This window comes from Hypanus sabinus, chromosome 21 (assembly GCF_030144855.1).
Source record: "Hypanus sabinus isolate sHypSab1 chromosome 21, sHypSab1.hap1, whole genome shotgun sequence".
NCBI lineage: Eukaryota > Metazoa > Chordata > Chondrichthyes > Myliobatiformes > Dasyatidae > Hypanus > Hypanus sabinus.
The window spans coordinates 12,065,964-12,082,774 of NC_082726.1; the positions used below are offsets into that span (position 1 = coordinate 12,065,964).

At 46.1% G+C, this 16,811-nt stretch overlaps 1 long non-coding RNA gene across 1 annotated transcript in view; it reads right to left on the bottom strand.

Annotated features, from left to right (window-relative positions):
• Positions 1 to 16,071, bottom strand: part of LOC132379192 (uncharacterized) — a 42,727-nt gene extending 26,656 nt beyond the window's left edge. The window contains exons 1-2 of the long non-coding RNA XR_009507327.1: positions 15,980 to 16,071; positions 8,411 to 8,776 (exon numbers count right to left, since the gene is read on the bottom strand). This is a non-coding gene — a long non-coding RNA (uncharacterized LOC132379192). The remainder of the gene's footprint in view (positions 1 to 8,410; positions 8,777 to 15,979) is intronic.
• Between the last annotated feature and the right edge of the window lie 740 nt (positions 16,072 to 16,811).

The following is a 16,811-nucleotide window of genomic DNA, read 5'->3' on the forward strand; positions in this document are numbered from 1 at the left end:
GTCAGTGGTGAAGAAGGCGAATGCAATGTTGGCATTCATTTCTAGAGGTATAGAATATAAGAGCAGGGGTGTGAGGTTGAGACTTTATAAGGCACTCGTGAGACCACACTTGGAGTATTGTATGCAGTTTTGGGCTCCTTATTTTAGAAAGGATATACTGGCATTGGAAAGGGGTCAGAGAAGATTCACGAGAATGATTCCAGGAATGAAAGGGTTACCATATGAGGAACGTCTGGCAGCTCTTGGGATGTATTCCCTGGAGTTCAGGAGAATGAGGGGGGATCTCATAGAAAGATTCCAAATGTTAAAAGGCCTGAACAGATTAGATATGACAAAGTTATTTCCCATGTGGATTCTAGGACGAGAGGGCATGACTTCAGGATTGAAGGATGCTCATTTAGAACAGAGTCAGAGGGTGGTAAATCTGTGGAATTTATTGCCACCAGTGGCTGTGAAGGCCAAGCCAGAGATAGATAGATTCTCGATTCGACAGGGCATCAAAGGGTATGGGGAGAAGGCAGGGGAGTAGGGATGACTGGAAGAATTGGATCAGTCCATGATTGAATGGCAGAGCAGACTCGAAGTGCTGAATGGCCTACTTCTGCTCCTGTATCTTATGGGTTCCCAACCTGGGGTCCATGGACCCCTCCATTAATGGAAGGAGACCACGCCATTTAAAAAGGGTGGAATCCTTGGGTTTTCGATCTGCGGAGGTAGTGGCAATGTTTACGCGCTGAAACTTCTAAATACACTCAGAGGCGACTTTATTAGGTACAACTATGCACAAGCTTGTTAATTTAAATATCTAATCAGCCAATCATGTGGCAGAAACTCAATGCCTTATAGCATGCAGACATGGTCAAGAGGTTCAGTTGCTGTTCAGACCAAACATCAGAATGAGTAGGAAATATGTTCTGGGTGACTTCAACTGTGGAATGATTGTTGGTGCCGGATGGGGTGATTTGAGTAAGTCAGGAACTGCTCTTCTCCTGGGATATTTGCGTACAACAGTCTCTAGAGTTAACAGAGAATGTTGCTAAAAACAAAAAACCAAACATCCGGTAAGCGGAAGTTCTGTGGGTGAAAACACTTTGTTAATTGTAAAGGTCAGAGGAGAATGGCCAGACTGGTTCAGGCTGACAGGAAGGCAACAGTAACTCAAATAACCACACATTACAACAGTCATGTGCAGAAGAGAAACTCTGAATGCACAACACATTGGAGAGGATGGTGTTGTGAATTTAACGTATCAGTAATATTGTAAATATATTTGATTAAGCATTCTTGTTCATTTAATTAATTCATTGGGTTCTATGTAAAAGTATGTGCATTTCAAGTATCATGATGCTACCACGGAATGTCTTGCTTAAAGTAAGGAATCGAGTTAGGCTCGCATTCCTGTCTCTGTTGTCTTTCCTTTCAATTAGTTTAATGTTTTGAAGCTACAAAATTTTACAGATAGTCCTCAGCAGCAGAAAACTATGAACATACAGAAATACACTCAATAGTCACTTTATTGGGTACCTCCTGTACCTAAGAAAGTGGCCACTGACAGTATGTTGAGAGATATGCTTTGGTGACAATGAAATATGAACTTGCTGCCCAAAAATGAAGCTGACACACTGAGAGACAGCGAGCTGTATGATTCAGGTAAGATACTACACCAATACCAAAGTCACATCATTTCGAGGCAAGAAACCTGAAGAAATATTGGAAAGATTCAGCAGGTCAGGCAGCATCTATGGAGAGGGAAACAAAATTATCATTTGATATGAGTAAATAGGAGAAGAGTGAATGTTAACTGTTTCACTCTCCACAGATGCAGACTAACATGCTAGGCATTTCAGATGTAACAAGAGTCACCTGCCACTCATTTCCAAGTCATCACCTGCAGCCTATTTAAACCCAGCTCTCTTCCACAGTCCTTTGTTCACCCTTCAAACCACTCAGCTTCAACCAGATGCTCCCAGCCTTCAGTTACCTCGTTGTCTTGTCGTGTTAAATATCTGTTCTCTCTTGTTTCGTGGCTCCTCATGGCTTGTTATTTTGCAGTTTATAGCAAAATTTCATTTACTGCTAAACCTTCACCACTGCTCTGCTTTTGGGTCAAGCCTCCTCTACGTTTCATGACAGGATGTCTGCACCATTGATGACCCAGCAGAGAATGCTCACCGAATGGAAGTCATCCATCAATAGGAGCACACAATCCCAAAAGCAGCAGGAAATGATTGACCATCTGCTTGCCACTCTCAACCAGCTCAATACAGCAACCCCATAACCAAACAACCTTCTCCCTCGGAGCCCTGGATTCCAGTGCCCAAACGCTTTGACAGATCCTCAATCCAATGCCACAATTTCCTATCTCAGTGTGTGTTATGCTTTGAGCTCCAGCCATCTCAATCCTATGGCCTCTCGAAGCACTTGAAAGACAAGTTGTCTACCTAGGAGATGCCCACCAACCTCGACATCTTCATCACTCCAAATTGACAAGCATCTTATGGAATGACCTTGCAGGTCATCAGCCAGAACCCCAGTTCAATTTCCAGAACCATTTCAGGCTGCAGGACGCTCATCATCAATGCCTCCAGAACCCAAGCAGGTAGAGAGAGCTCCCTTAATACCCAAAGACCATGAGCGTCAGTGGAGAAACAACTAGCACACTTACTGCAGTGCAGCTGATCACCCATGTATCAAGTGCCCACTACATCCGGGTAAACGGCACCACCAGATAGAGACAAGAGTCCTTCTATCTTTTAAGCTCCCCCTGACCTCACATTTCAGTACTAGAGCCAAACGCTCTGTGTGCTCTTCCATACTCCAACGGCCCAATGCACAGGAGACTCCAGTGGATTCCAGCACAGCAGGCAGCTTTCTGAACCAGACTCTGCATGTGCAGCTTGGACTAGCTACCAAACCTAGCTCTCACCCCTTCTGCACCCCGTCACTGATGGACATCCCTTGAGGTCAGGGATGCACATGACCTACGCACGTGAACATTGGAGAGTACCGCAAGTCAATCAAATTCATCATTATCAACTCACCCAGCACTCCTCCCACCTTGGGTTACCCCCGTCTCTCTACGCATGTCCCTCACTTTGCCTGGTCAGCAGGTTCACTGCTGGGCTGGGGATCCACCTGCTGGATTACCTGACTGCAGCCTCAGCTGACTTCACCCGTAAATCCGTGGAGACAGAGGATTTACCAGACTCCAACAGGAATACCTCAACTTCAGTAAAAGGGCAACCAGCATCCTGCCACCTTGTAGACCATATGACTGCACAATCACCCTCCTCCCGAGCACCACTCTCTTCAATGTTCTACGTTCTTCCTTTCTTCCTCTCCCCTCCTGAAATCCAAGCCATGAATGACTACCTTGCCAAAGTGCTAAAGCATGGTTTCATTCAACCATACCAGTCCCCAGCTACGGCAAATTTTTCTTTGTCAAAAAGAAAGGAGGGGGTCTTTGTCCCCGCATCGACTACTGTGTATTAAATAAAATGCCATTAAGAACTGCTACCATGTCCCTTTGGTGAATAGCACAATCAAAACACTCTATAGAGCCCACATCTTCAACAAACTCGATCCACGAAGTGCGTGCAACTTGAGCCACATCCACCGGGGTGAGTGGAAGACGGTGTTCATAACACCCCCTGGTCACCACGAATACATGGCGATACCTTTCAGACTGTCACCAGTCCAGCCATTATCCGAGCCTTCATCATTGAGATCCTCTGGGACATGCTACACAGGAATAAGTTTGTCTACCTTAATGACATACTCATCTTCTCCAAGGACCCTGGATACCATGTCTGCCACATCCATTCATTCCTTCAGTGTCTCCCCAAAAAACAACTGTACAGCAGGTTGAAGAAACGTCAGTTCCACAGCACAGTCATTTCCTTCCTGGGTTACGTCCTTTCACCCCAAGGCATAACCATGGACCCAGAGAAATTACACACTGTCACTGAATGGCCACAAGTATGCTCCCTCAAACAGCCACAATGCTTCTTTGGGCTTCTGCAACTTTTACTGCTGTTTCATCTGAAATTCCAGCCAAATCACCACTCCTCTCACTTCCCTCAACAAATCAGCGACTTCATAGATAACTTGGTCTACTGCCGCGGACCACTCTTTCACAGAGCTCAAGAGTCACTTCCCCAGTGCTCCCATTCTCCCTCTGGGCCTTTTGTGGTAGAGGTAGGCGCATCTGTTGTGGCCATCATCTCCCAGCAACGATGGGCTGGGAAGACTCATCATTGTGCTTTCTTCTCACACAAGTTCAACTCTACACAGCGCCATTATGGAGCAGGAATCAGGGAGATACTCACTATCTTTGGAGGAATGGAGACATTGGCTGATGAGAAACTCAGAGCTCTTCCTGATCTGGGCTGACCACCAGACCCTCATATCCATAAAACAGACCCACCAGCTCAACCCACGTCAGGCTAGCTGGGACCTCTTCTTTGAGTAATTCAACTTCTTCATCTCCTACTGAACTGGCTCTTAAACCACTAGGGCAGACACCCTGTCATGACAGTTTGACTCAGCTGAAACGGAGATCAACCTTCAGCCCATCATCCTATCCTCACAGATCTTCACTCTGATCATCTGGGACCTAGAGATCCAAATCTGCCAAGCCTTACAGCACAAGCCTGCTCTAGCCAACACACCTGACAACTGCCAGGGCCATGCATTCTGAGGCAATACAGTGGGTACACTCTTCACCCCCTCTGGCCATCTAATTGTACAATGGACTCTAGGTTCTGGTGACCCACCATGACTGCAGATGTACATCAGTTCATCGCTGCCTGGCCACAGTGTGCCCAATCCTATTCCTCCAACCAGTGGCAATCTGAGATACCATGGCCCCTACCAGTCTCCAGGTTCCTGTGGTCCCACATTGCCATAGATTTCATCATGGGTATGCCACTTTTGTGATCATGACTGGTCAACCGTATTCTCCAAGGTGGCTCACTTCATTACCCTCACCAAATTTCTGTTAGCTGCTGAAGATATAGTTCATCGCCATGGTTTCCCTCAAGATATTGTGTCAGACTGGGACCCACAGTTCATCTCCTGCTTCTGGACAGCCTTCTGATTCCCTCCTCCACAGGTCTGAGTTTATCCTCTGGGCATCATCCGCAATCAGAAAGAGTCAATCAGCAAATGGAGAAGTTTCTGTGATGCTTTGCCACCCCTAACCCTTCCACGTGGAAGAAGTATCTCCTCTGGGCCGAGCTATCCCAAAATCAAAACATCTCCTCTGCCACTGGTACAGTATGACAACCTTTGAAGTGCTTCGTCACTACCAACCCCTGTTGTTTCACATGGAGAAGCCAATAGTAGTGGCCCCATCTACCAGAGGTTCACCACTGTCAGAATGCTTAAAGACCATCATAGCTGCCACCAGGCTAACCACCGTCAGTATCCAGCCAGGCTCCTCTGGCCTGTGGCCCCCAGGTCTGACTGTCCACCTGAGGTCTGCCGCTGTTCACCGGTTCCCACAAGCTCTCGACCTGGTCCATTAGTCCCATTGCGTCAACCCAGAGACTTCCCATCTCCAGCTGCCACTAGCCCTAAGGATCACTTCCACATGTCCTGCCTGAAGCCCATTGTCCATGGAACCACTCAACCTACTTGAACCTGTACCTCTGGAACCAAGGATGGTGTAGATAGTCCAGTGTACATGATTCACCGGTTGATGGATTCACATCAGGTGGATGAAGTGTGTAGGACCTGGTTGATTGGGAAGGGTACGACTCAGAAAAGAAGCCTTAGGTACCATCCAGTCTCACCTTGGATCTATCGCTCATTGAGGAGTTCCAGTAGACCTATCTGGATCATCCTGGGCTATTGGATGTCAGCCATAGTAAGGGGTCCCATCAGACCTGCATGGGCAGGCACTTCCCAGTCTCCACCCAGCTAACAGCAGTCACCTGTCACTTGTTTCCAACACATCACCTGCAACCTACTTAAACCCAGCTCTCATCCACAGACCTTTGCTCCCCTATCAAACCAGCCAGCCTCAACCAGATGCTCCAAGCTCTCAGTTATCTTGTCGTCTTGCCGTGTGAAATATCTGTTCTCTCTTGTTTTGTGGCTCCTCGTGGCTTGTTGTTTAGCAGTTTATTAGTGAAGTATCATTTACTGCTAAATTGCTTCATCTGCTCTGGTTTTGGGTCAAGCCTCCTCTATCTTTCATGACAGGGTGATTACATTTACATTTCCAAATAAAACTTAATGCAAAAGTAAAGGTGCTCACAATGGAAGAGAATTGTGATACACTTTGGACAGCTGATAACTTGAAGCTTACAGAGACCCAAGTAGGTGAGGCAGATATTGGTCAAAGCTAGATATAACAGGTTATATCTAGGAAGGTTTCAGCAGCAGAGGAGGTGAGACAGAGTGAAGGCACAGATACAGGCTTTGAAATACAACTCTGAGTCTGAGCAAAACAGTGACTGGGAGAGGAAATCAGTCTCAGAAGGAAAGAGATTATTAGGGCATCTTTCATTTGACCATTTGGAAATAGCAAAGCTACTTATAAGTTCATGAACTCGTAATTCACACTTTCATTTGCTGCTCAACCCCAACAAATATAGAAACATGTAGGTGTGCTCCTACCACAATGGTGAAGAGACACTGAAGGGTTCAAGGTGGTCAGACTTTGAGGGGTGACAGTGTGTCAAGAAAATACTCCGTCACAAGCATGTGCCATTAGTGACTTGGATCAGGGTGGCCTCTTTGGAGAGAGGATGATTCCTACAGATCTGATAAAAAGTATGAAACATTATCAGCAGCCATAAGGTCTAGGAGATGATTTTAGATGTTCCATACTCCGATAATCAAATAGCTGAGGGAGCAGATCAGTCTCAAGCCAAAAGTAATCTTCATGCAGGTTTTTGAACCAAAACAGTGACACTTCCTTTCACTCTCACAGATGCTGCTCATCCCCTTGTGTTCCTCCCGCAGATCATTTGTTGCTCCAATTCCCACCTCCAGCTGCCTTGCAGCAGACCACGGGGGGAGATAGAAGGGAAACTGGGGAAAGGCAGGCTTGAAACTGGCCACAGGTTTGCATTGAAAGTGTGACTCCGGAGTCAAATGGGGGGGAGAGGGGGGTCAGGAAGTATCAGAGGCAGCAGACTAGAAGGTGTCAGTTTTGGTGACGAAACCATCAATGAGCTGCTTGAAGTGAGGAGAAAGAGACAGACACAAGGAAATAGAAACAGTCTCTAGTGGGGAAAAAAGCTTGTCGTACATTTCCTGAATGACCTTGGCATACTGGATCGTTTGGGAAAATGGGTTTGCATCCTTGTATGGTTCATTCATAAGAGCTGATGAGCAGCCTTCGGGTGTGCTCGGATCAGTGAGCCTCAGACTGAGGAAAGCAGATGTGAAGGCCACACAAGGGAAAGCAGTCAAGGACAAGGGTAATATTGTTAATAGGGATTAAGGCAATAAATATGGGAAGGAGGTCTTGTTTGAGAAGTTCAGTGACTGCAGTCACCTAACTCCATCCAATACCAAGCAGCAAAGTGTCCACCATCTTAAATGATTGGTGCCTTTTCTCCTGGCACCTGTGGCTGCAGTACCTTTCCAAGACACAGTGTAATACTCACATAATGCTAAAGGAACTCAGCAGGTCAGGAAGCATCTGTGGAGAGGAATAATATTCAAAGCTTTGTCAACAGCACCTCGCGTATCTAAGCCCTCTATCCCAGGGAGGTTAAAGACATCCCACTGCCAGCACATCATCCCCAGATCACCTTCTTCCTAAGCTAGAAGTGCTGATCTTTGATGTTGGATGAAAATCTTGCAACTCCAGGCCCACCAGGGGATTCCCTTCACCAACAAGGACCTAGCTGATGATTAAGGGAAGTCACCACCACATTTCTGGGAGTAGTTAATGGAGGACAGTTAATCTGGCCCCTGCCAACATTGGCTGCATCATTAGTAAGGGTAAAGAAAACTCTGCTGGAGATGCAACCTTCAGCACAAAGTGGCTCCAATATTTTCTGCAGTACACGGTGAAAACACTTAGTCACATGTCGGGCTGTGAAAGTTAAGTAGTTTGTGTGTGAAATGGCAAAGAAAGTGCCCAGTGCCTCCTTGTGGTAGGGTCTCCGGTGAGAGGCACAGGAGAGGATCATCACTGCTGACTTGCTCCACACTCATTATGGGTACCTGAGGTGCAAGAAAATCCTGTCCTGGAACAAGAACTCCTTTCCCCTTACGTTCCTAAAGATTAACATTGCAACCATAGGCCTTTGAAAAAGTTTGTTCTGTTATCAAAGATTTTGACTGGCTTCTCAAATGCAGAGATGTATTATCAAACGACTCACCCTTTAGAGAGCACTTCAGAAGTGATTACTCCAGAGCTACAGGAAAGATATCTGCGGTTACTTACTAGGTTAGTGCATGTCCATTGCATCATGCTGTCTTCTGGCAGAAATAGCAAACCATTCTCACCACAGCTCAGCATAAGGGATGGGCTGAAATGGAATTATATTCACCTCACGACAGGGCTTTATGATGCTATTTGCTGCTTGTGGTTTAGGAGGTCAGGTCATCAGATCAGACGCAGAGTATTTTTCTTTTCCACGAGGTCGATGGAGGAGGGAAACGCGAAGCCATGCAACAGAATGTGTTTGCTTCAGTTCATGAACCAGTCAATAGGGTGGTCGGCGCAAGTGCTTAAAGCAAAAGAGACTGCAGATGCCGAAACGAAACAACATTAAGGAGTGCTGGAGACACTCAGTGGGTTAGACAGTACCTGTGGAAAGAGAAACACAATGTTTCAGCTCAAAGATCTTCCGTCAGTCATGATAAGTGGTGCATCAGGAAACATTTTAATTTCAAAAATAAACTTTATTGATAAAAATATATACAAGAAACAGAATACAATAAGGGTATGTCTTTCTTTACATTGGTGTCATCAATTCAATATATTTTATTTGAATTGAATTGCCTTTATTTCTTACATCCTTCACATACATGTGGAGTAGACATCTCCATCTGAATGTACAATGTGCAATTATAGTACTTTGTAATAAATAGTATGTACAGTAAGATGTTCAACAGAACAGTCAATACAGCTTAGAAATACAATTGTATCAGTGTGAATTAAGCAGTTTGATGGCCTGGCGGAAGAAGCTGTCCTGGAGCCTGTTGGTCCTGGCTTTTATCCAGTAGTACCATTTCCTGGATGGTAGCAGCTCGAACAGTTTGTGATTGGGGTGACTTGGCTCCCCAGTGACCTTTTTACACACCTGTCTTTGTAAATGTCCTGAATCATGAGAAGTTCACATCCACAGATGTGCTGGGCTGTCCACACCACTCTCTGCAGAGTCCTGCGATTAAGGGAGGTACAGTTCCCATACCAGGCAGTGATGCAGCCAGTCAGGATGCTCTCAATTGTGCCCCTGTAGAAAGTCTTTAGGATTTAGGGACTCATGCCAAACCTTTCAACTGTCTGAGGTGAAAGAGGCGCTGTTGTGCTTTTTTCACCACACAGCTGGTATGTACATACCACGTGAGGTCCTTGGTTTTTATATATATATATATAACACACACACACACACACACACACACACACACACACACACACACACACACACACACACACACACACACACACACACACACACACACACACACACACACACACACACACACACACACACACACACACACACACACACACACACACACACACACACACACACACACACACACACACACACACACACACACACACGTGTCGTTGCAGAGCAATGTGTGGTTCAGTGCCTTGCTCAAGGACACAACACACAGCCTCAGCCAAGGCTTGAACTAGTGACTTTCAGATCACTAGACGAACGCCTTAACCACTTGGCCATGCGTATACCAAAGAACTAGAAGCTGTCCACCCTTCAACCCCTGATCCATTGATGTCAATAGGGGCAAGCCTGAATATTATTCAGAGAGGTCACATCTGTGACATTGGTCCTGTATAAACATCAGGTGTTTGCAAGCTGTTACAGAGGACTCCAGTTGACAAACTGTCCAGCACTCCGCATTGCACGTCGCCCTAGTGATCTTGAAATCACAAATCTGCCTGTGACCAGTGATAAAGTCGATCAAATGTTTGACCTGGGGTACATCCATGTGACTTTGTATTTGTCGGCTTTCCTGAAGAGTGTGTTTCTGGTGGACAGGCCATTTGTGACACAAAAGTTTAGCAATAACAGTGCTTTGGTGTTCATCTTTCCAATAACATGATGTCGTATACCCTGTTGTAATCTGAAATTATTTCCAACTGGCATTAAAGTCATCCATCGGGAGGCTTTCACGACGCTGTCAAGAAAACTGTAGTAATTTTCTTTGGCTTCATCACTGGAGCTAATAGTGGGTGCATAAGCACTGATAACTGTGGCTTGAGGGTTTGAGCCATTCATTAATTCAGGTCAGAAGGTCTAGTAGTCAACAAAGTAGTACATTCTTAATAGCAAGACCATTTCTGTGGGTTCAGTCTCATTCTTTGCTGTGCCCTTCCAGAAAAAAAAAATATAGCCACCTTGTGGCTCAGAAATGGATCCTTCTTCTGCGAGTCTGGTCTCACTCAGTGCTGCAATGTCAATGACTCTCATGTTATGAGAATTGATCATCAACCGCTCAGACCCATCCTCTCACTACATGTTGTCCAATTGTATCAAAGGTAAAAGTCATTAGGCAGCTTATTAACTTTGGAAGCTGAAGCAAATGGAACATAATCAGCAATTCGCAGCCAGCCTCGATGACAAACTGATGTCCCACGGACCCCTCACTGGAAGCACAATACAAAAGTGGGGCTTGTTTAAAACTGCGCTGATGGAATTGGTTCTTGGGTTGAAAAAGAAGCATCATCCAAATGGGTTCGATAAAAATGAAGAGAGCATCGCCAAGATCCTGGCTGGATACCCACTGCCGTCTGTAAAGCGTTTGTACGTTCGCCTGGTGAACGTGTGAGTTTCCTCCATGTGCTCCAGTTTCCTCCCTCACTCCAAGGTCGTACCAGTTGTCGGTCATTGTAAATGGTTCAGTGATTAGGCTACAGTTAAATTGGGGTTTGTTGGGTGTCATGGCTCAAAGGGCCAGAATGGCCTGTTCCACATTTTGCACAATAAATAATAAAATAAAGAAGCAAGATGTCTTTATCACAAAGCAGAAAGGCATATCCTCCAAGTTAAAATGTGATCACTTCAAACGCCTCCTGAGCCAGGCGCTGGCTGCCCTGTGTAGAATACAGGATGAGTGGTGGGAGAAGAAGGCAGATGAGGTCCAATGCTACACCAACACTAAGAGCTTCAAACTGTTCTTCAATGCTATTTAGTCGATCTCCAGACCGCATACACCAAGCACCACGTCCTGTCATCAGACAGCATAACCTTGCTGCTGGAGAATAAAAGCATTGATACCATGCGGAGGGAACCCTTCCACAGCCTATTCCATAGCCCTCTGCTGTAGACCAGGCTGCGCTTGATCAGATCCAGCAGAAACCTGTAGACACCCTTGAACTTCCTCCTGCGTTGGATGAGGTCAAGAAAACCATTGCTCAGACAAGCTCTGGAAAATCCCCTGGGGAAGGATGGAATCCCCACCAAGATCTTCAAGTTGCCAGGTTCAGGTCCAGTTGCAATCAAAACCTTCCAAGGCATTCTTATAAGCATTTTGGAAATAGAAGGTATGCCTAAAGGCTTCAAGGATGCCACGGCCCTCACAGAGTCTGATCTCCAACTCATTGTCAACACCTTTGCAGAAGCCTGTTGTCTCTTTGGCCTCACCATCAGCCTGGTAAAGACAGAAGTCCTGTTTCACTCTTTTCCTGGATCTGCTGTTGCCCCTCGCTCCATCACCATCAGGAGAACAATATTGAATATGATGGTTGAGTTCTGGTGCCTTGGCGTCATCTATAGTGATGTCTCCCCGGACAAAGAAAGCAATGCCAGGATTTGCAAAGCCAGCCAGAATGTTGGCCAGTTGCGTTCACACATGCAGAATGAGCACAACATTGATGATCCACAAAGCTCAGGATGTATGATGCTGTCAATTGTTAGCTGTCTCCTTTATGCCTGTGAAACACCGACTGCTTACAGATATCTCAGACAGCTACAGCACTTCCATGTTTGTAGCCTGAGGTTGATCCTAGACATCCGCTGGCAGGACCGAGTCACAAACCTGAAAGATCTCAACAGGGTGGAGACCACGAGCATCAAGTCCAAAAGCCCAGCTCCGATAGACAGGGACATGACATACACCTAGAGGACTCCAGAATCCCCAAACAGCTACTGTATGGTGAGCTATCTGTGGGCAAGAGGAACCAAGACTGTGTGAAGGCCAACACAGCATAAACTGGACTTACTCCACAGCAGCTGGAATAGTGCACACAAGGCCGGACTGGAACGTGTGCCTTGGTAAGACTTGCACACACAACAACTTTGAGGAGAGGCATCATGTGGGCCTGTTGGCTGCCCAAGAGTGACAGAAAGCTGCAGCAGCAACTCCTCCAGCTGACCCAGGACACCTCCCCTGCCCTCACTACCAATGAGTTTGCCATTCCACACTTGGACTCCAGAGCCACAGTAAGTGAGCTGCACAAGAACGAACGTAGTAGTTGGAAACACCGGGCGACCACAACACGGAACTCCAGTCCTCTGTGTCCAGTGAACACTGGACAACTGGAGCTAGGCTGTGGTCCTTCCCCACAGAGCCTTTGTGTTGATGCATCAAGCATCAGACCATCCTTTAGCATGTACTCTTGCATCCTGAAGAGTACTAGCCATCAGCATTCCCCTATGGACTCCTTGTTGTACTGGAAGACCCACAAGTACCAGGCAGATAGGGGGCATCCTTGACCAAACTGATGACTAGTTAATGGCTTTTGGTTCATTGTTGTCACATGTACATTCCCCCCATGACTGCGTGGGTGCTCTGGTTTCCTCCCACAGTCCAAAGACACACCAGTTGGCACAGGTCATTGTAAATTGCCCATGATTGGGCTAGGGTTAAATTGAGGGTTGAAAAGGTCTATTCCACACTGTATTTCAATAAATAAATATATGTACCAAGATCCAGTGAAAATCTTTGTTTTGCATACTGTTTGTACAGATCTAATTTTTACGTGGTACATTGACCTAAAACAGCAACAGTAGAGAATAAAGTGTCACAGCTACAGAGAAAGTGCAGTGCAGGTTAAACAACAAAGGGCAAGATCATGACGAGGTGTTGTGAGGCCAAGGATCCATTTTATTGTACGTGAGCTCTGCTTGAGGGCCTGATCACTGGAAGATAGAAGCTGCCCTTGAGGTTGGTGGGACATGCATTCAGGCTTTTGTATCTTCTGCCTGACGGGAGAGGGGAGAAGAGAGAATGTCCAGAGTGGGTGAGGTCTTGAGTGCTTTACTGAAGCAGTAACTTTAGACAGAGTCCAGAGAGGTTATGCTAGTTCCTGTGAGGTGCTGAGTTCTGTCCATAACTCTCTGCGGTTTTTCTGCCATCATGCGGAGAGCAGTCACCAAGCCAAGCTGGTAGACATCTAGAAAGTAAACTTTCCATGCTACATCAATAAAAATTGATAAGAGTTGATGGGCACATGCCAAGTTTCCTTAGCCACCTGAGGAAGAAGAGGAGTTGGTGAATTTCTTTGCCTTGACATCAACAAGATTGGACCAGGACAGGCCTTCAATGATATTCACACCTAGAAACTTGAAGCTCTCAAAATTCATCTGTGTGATCCTGTTGGTTTTTCTTGGGCTGTAAAATGAGCTGTGAGAGAGGCTGGAGTGAGATATCCCCCCTTTAACTTCTAATTCCTCTAGTTTACTGACCTCCACATTGTTGCCCATCTGTAGAAAGTGGCATCCAACAATATCAATAACATCCTGCATTTATAAAGAACCTTTAGCACAACAAAATATTAAAAGACATTGCTGAAGAATGTCAAAACAAAAACAAATCAGGGCTGTGTAAAAAAAAACACTCCAAGCAACACACACAAAATGCTGGAGGAACTCAGCAGGCCAGGCAGCATCTTTGGAGAAGAGTACAGTCGACATTTCAGGCCGAGACCCTTCAGCGGCACTGGAGAAAAGAAGATGAGAAGTTAGAGCTTGAAGGTGGGGGAGGGCAGGGAGAAACACAAGGTGATAGGTGAAACTGGGGGTGGGGGAGCGGTGAAGAATAGAGCTGGGAAGTTGATTGGTGAAAGAGATACAAGGCTGGAGAAGGGGGAGTCTGATAGGAGAGGACAGAAGGCCATGGAAGATAGAAAAGGGGGAGGAGCTCAAGAGGGAGGTGATGGGCAGGCAAAGAGATAAGGTGACAGAGGGAAAAGGGGAAGGGGAATGGTGAAGTGGGGGGGCATTACCAGAAGTTTGAGAAATCAATATTCATGCCATCAGGTTAGAGGCTACCCAGACGGATTATAAGGTATTGCTTCTCCAACCTGAGTGTGGCCTCATCGTGATAGTGGAGGAGGCCATGGATTGACATGTCGGAATGGGAATGGAAAGTGGAATTAAAATGGGTGGCCATTGGGAGATCCCACTTCTACTGGTGGATGGAGCATAGGTGCTCGGCAAAGCGTTTCCCAATCTACGCCGGGTCTGATCGATGTACAGGAGGCCACAGCTGGGGCACCGAAGTCAGTATATGACCCCAGCAGACTCACAGGTGAAGTTTTGCCTCACCTGGAAGGACCGTTTGAGGTCTGAATGGTAGTGAGAGGGCAGATGTAGGGGCAAGTGTGACACATTTCATTTGTCAAAAACCTAGTCCATCTTGCAGATTTTAAGGAGAGTTTTTAAAAAGAAAAGTTTTAAGGTACGAATTCCACACCAAGTAACCTCATAGATATACCTACTGACGGTGAGGAAATGAAAGAGAGCAGGGTTGGGGGTATAGAGTTGGCATATACACTCAGTGGCCACTTTATCATGTGCAGGAGTGTACCTAATAAGGTGGCCACAGGGGTCAAAGCTGGCATGGTCTTCTGCCGCTGCAGCCCATCCCCTTCAAGGTTCGACTTGTTCAGCATCCAGAGATGCTCTTCTGCCCACCACTGTTGTAACAGGTGGTGAGTTACTGTTGCCTCCCTGTCAGCTCAAATCAGTCAGGCCATTGTCCACTGACCTCTGTCATTTACAAGCCACTTTCACCCACACAAATGCTGCTCACTGAGTATTTTTGTTTACACACCATTTTCTATAAATTCTAGAGACTGTTGTGTGTGAAAATCACAGGATATCAGAAGTTTCTAAGATACTGTAACCACATAGATCATATTTCCTTCCCGTTCTGATGTTTGGTCTAAACAACAACTGAACCTCTTGACCACGCCTGCATGCTTTTATGCATTGGGGTGCTGCCGTATGTTTGGCTGCTTAGATATTTGCACTAGTGAGCAGGTGTACCTAATAAAGTGGCCCTGTGTCTAGGTGGACTGCTGGGATTACAGAGGTCTGTGATCTGACCTGGGGTTTGTTTTGGGAATCCCCATGAACTGAGAGCTGCTGTGTGGACATCCCACTGGCTCAGCTCTGAGAAAGCAGGGAGAAGGATGAGATGGCAAAATATACTTGCAATAATGTCAATGCCAGTAATGTGGTAGCGAGACTAGAAAGCTGTAAACATGTAAACAAGCTGATCCCAGATGCCTGACCCCTTTCGAAACAAGTAACTCACACCTTTTAGACTTAGCTTCAGTAGTAATATCCTGAGCCTGCACACACTCTCATACGAGCTGGGTGAGACCTTCCTTCCCTCACTCATCTGACTCTTTCGCAACTCAGTCCCAGATCGAGTGATCGGCCCTTTGTTTTCTACTGCCTGATCCCAGGATCTTTGATCATCCCAACGTGTCAGGGAGAGAACAGATTATCAGTGCATTCAAAAAATGACAATGTTCACAAGCAAAGATGAAGCAACTGTCAACTGTTTTTTTTCCCCCTTTTTTACATACCCTGTCCTCTCCTGGTGTGTGTTGTTCTAAGTCCCATTAACAGCTGCCTTTCCCAGTCTCTATGTTAAAATATCCTGATCACACAATCTATACTCCGTAAAAAGCCTAAAAGAAACATTACTGTCCTGTGGAAGACTTTAGCAAATAATAAACTGTGATAACTTGTCAGGTCTGAAGTTATCTCAAGGTGATTGCACACTGTGTTTTCCTCAGCCTCTGTACATATCACTCAACCGTGACACGAAGACCTTTGACTCTTCCGACAGTGACCGATTCAATCCAGACTTGCTGTCACTCCTGATCGATTAGAAATTATAAGTACTGTATACAACATGCTAAACATTATTTTCAGAGGAGACAGTTGTCCCGGGCAAAGTTCTAAAACCTGGTGGTGAGAAGTGTTAGTCACAATTCCAAATCTCCTGGGAACTTGAGGAAGGAGAGGAGCTCAACTGCAGTAATCACTGGAGTTGCTGTCCGGGAACACATCGGTGTTCCTGTCCTCAACAGCCTCCTCCCCGGACAACCGCTGCTCCCCAAAGTCTCCATTCCATCGGTCCTGAGGCACAGTGGGCATTAAATTGCCCACATGACAACTGTGAGACAGTGCAACGAGCAGCATTAATGACCTCATTTTCCCAGCCTCATTAAAGCCTTTGACTGGATCAGTCAAGAGGGAATGTGAAGCACCCTTCTTGAGTTAGTGGCCTGCAGGAAATGGCCTTTCACATTGCTTCGCAGTGGTATGCAAGCTGTGATCCTCAGCAACAGGTCTACAGCAGAACAAATGTAAATGTCAAGGAATGGTACCTTATTGTCCATCTTTCCACTT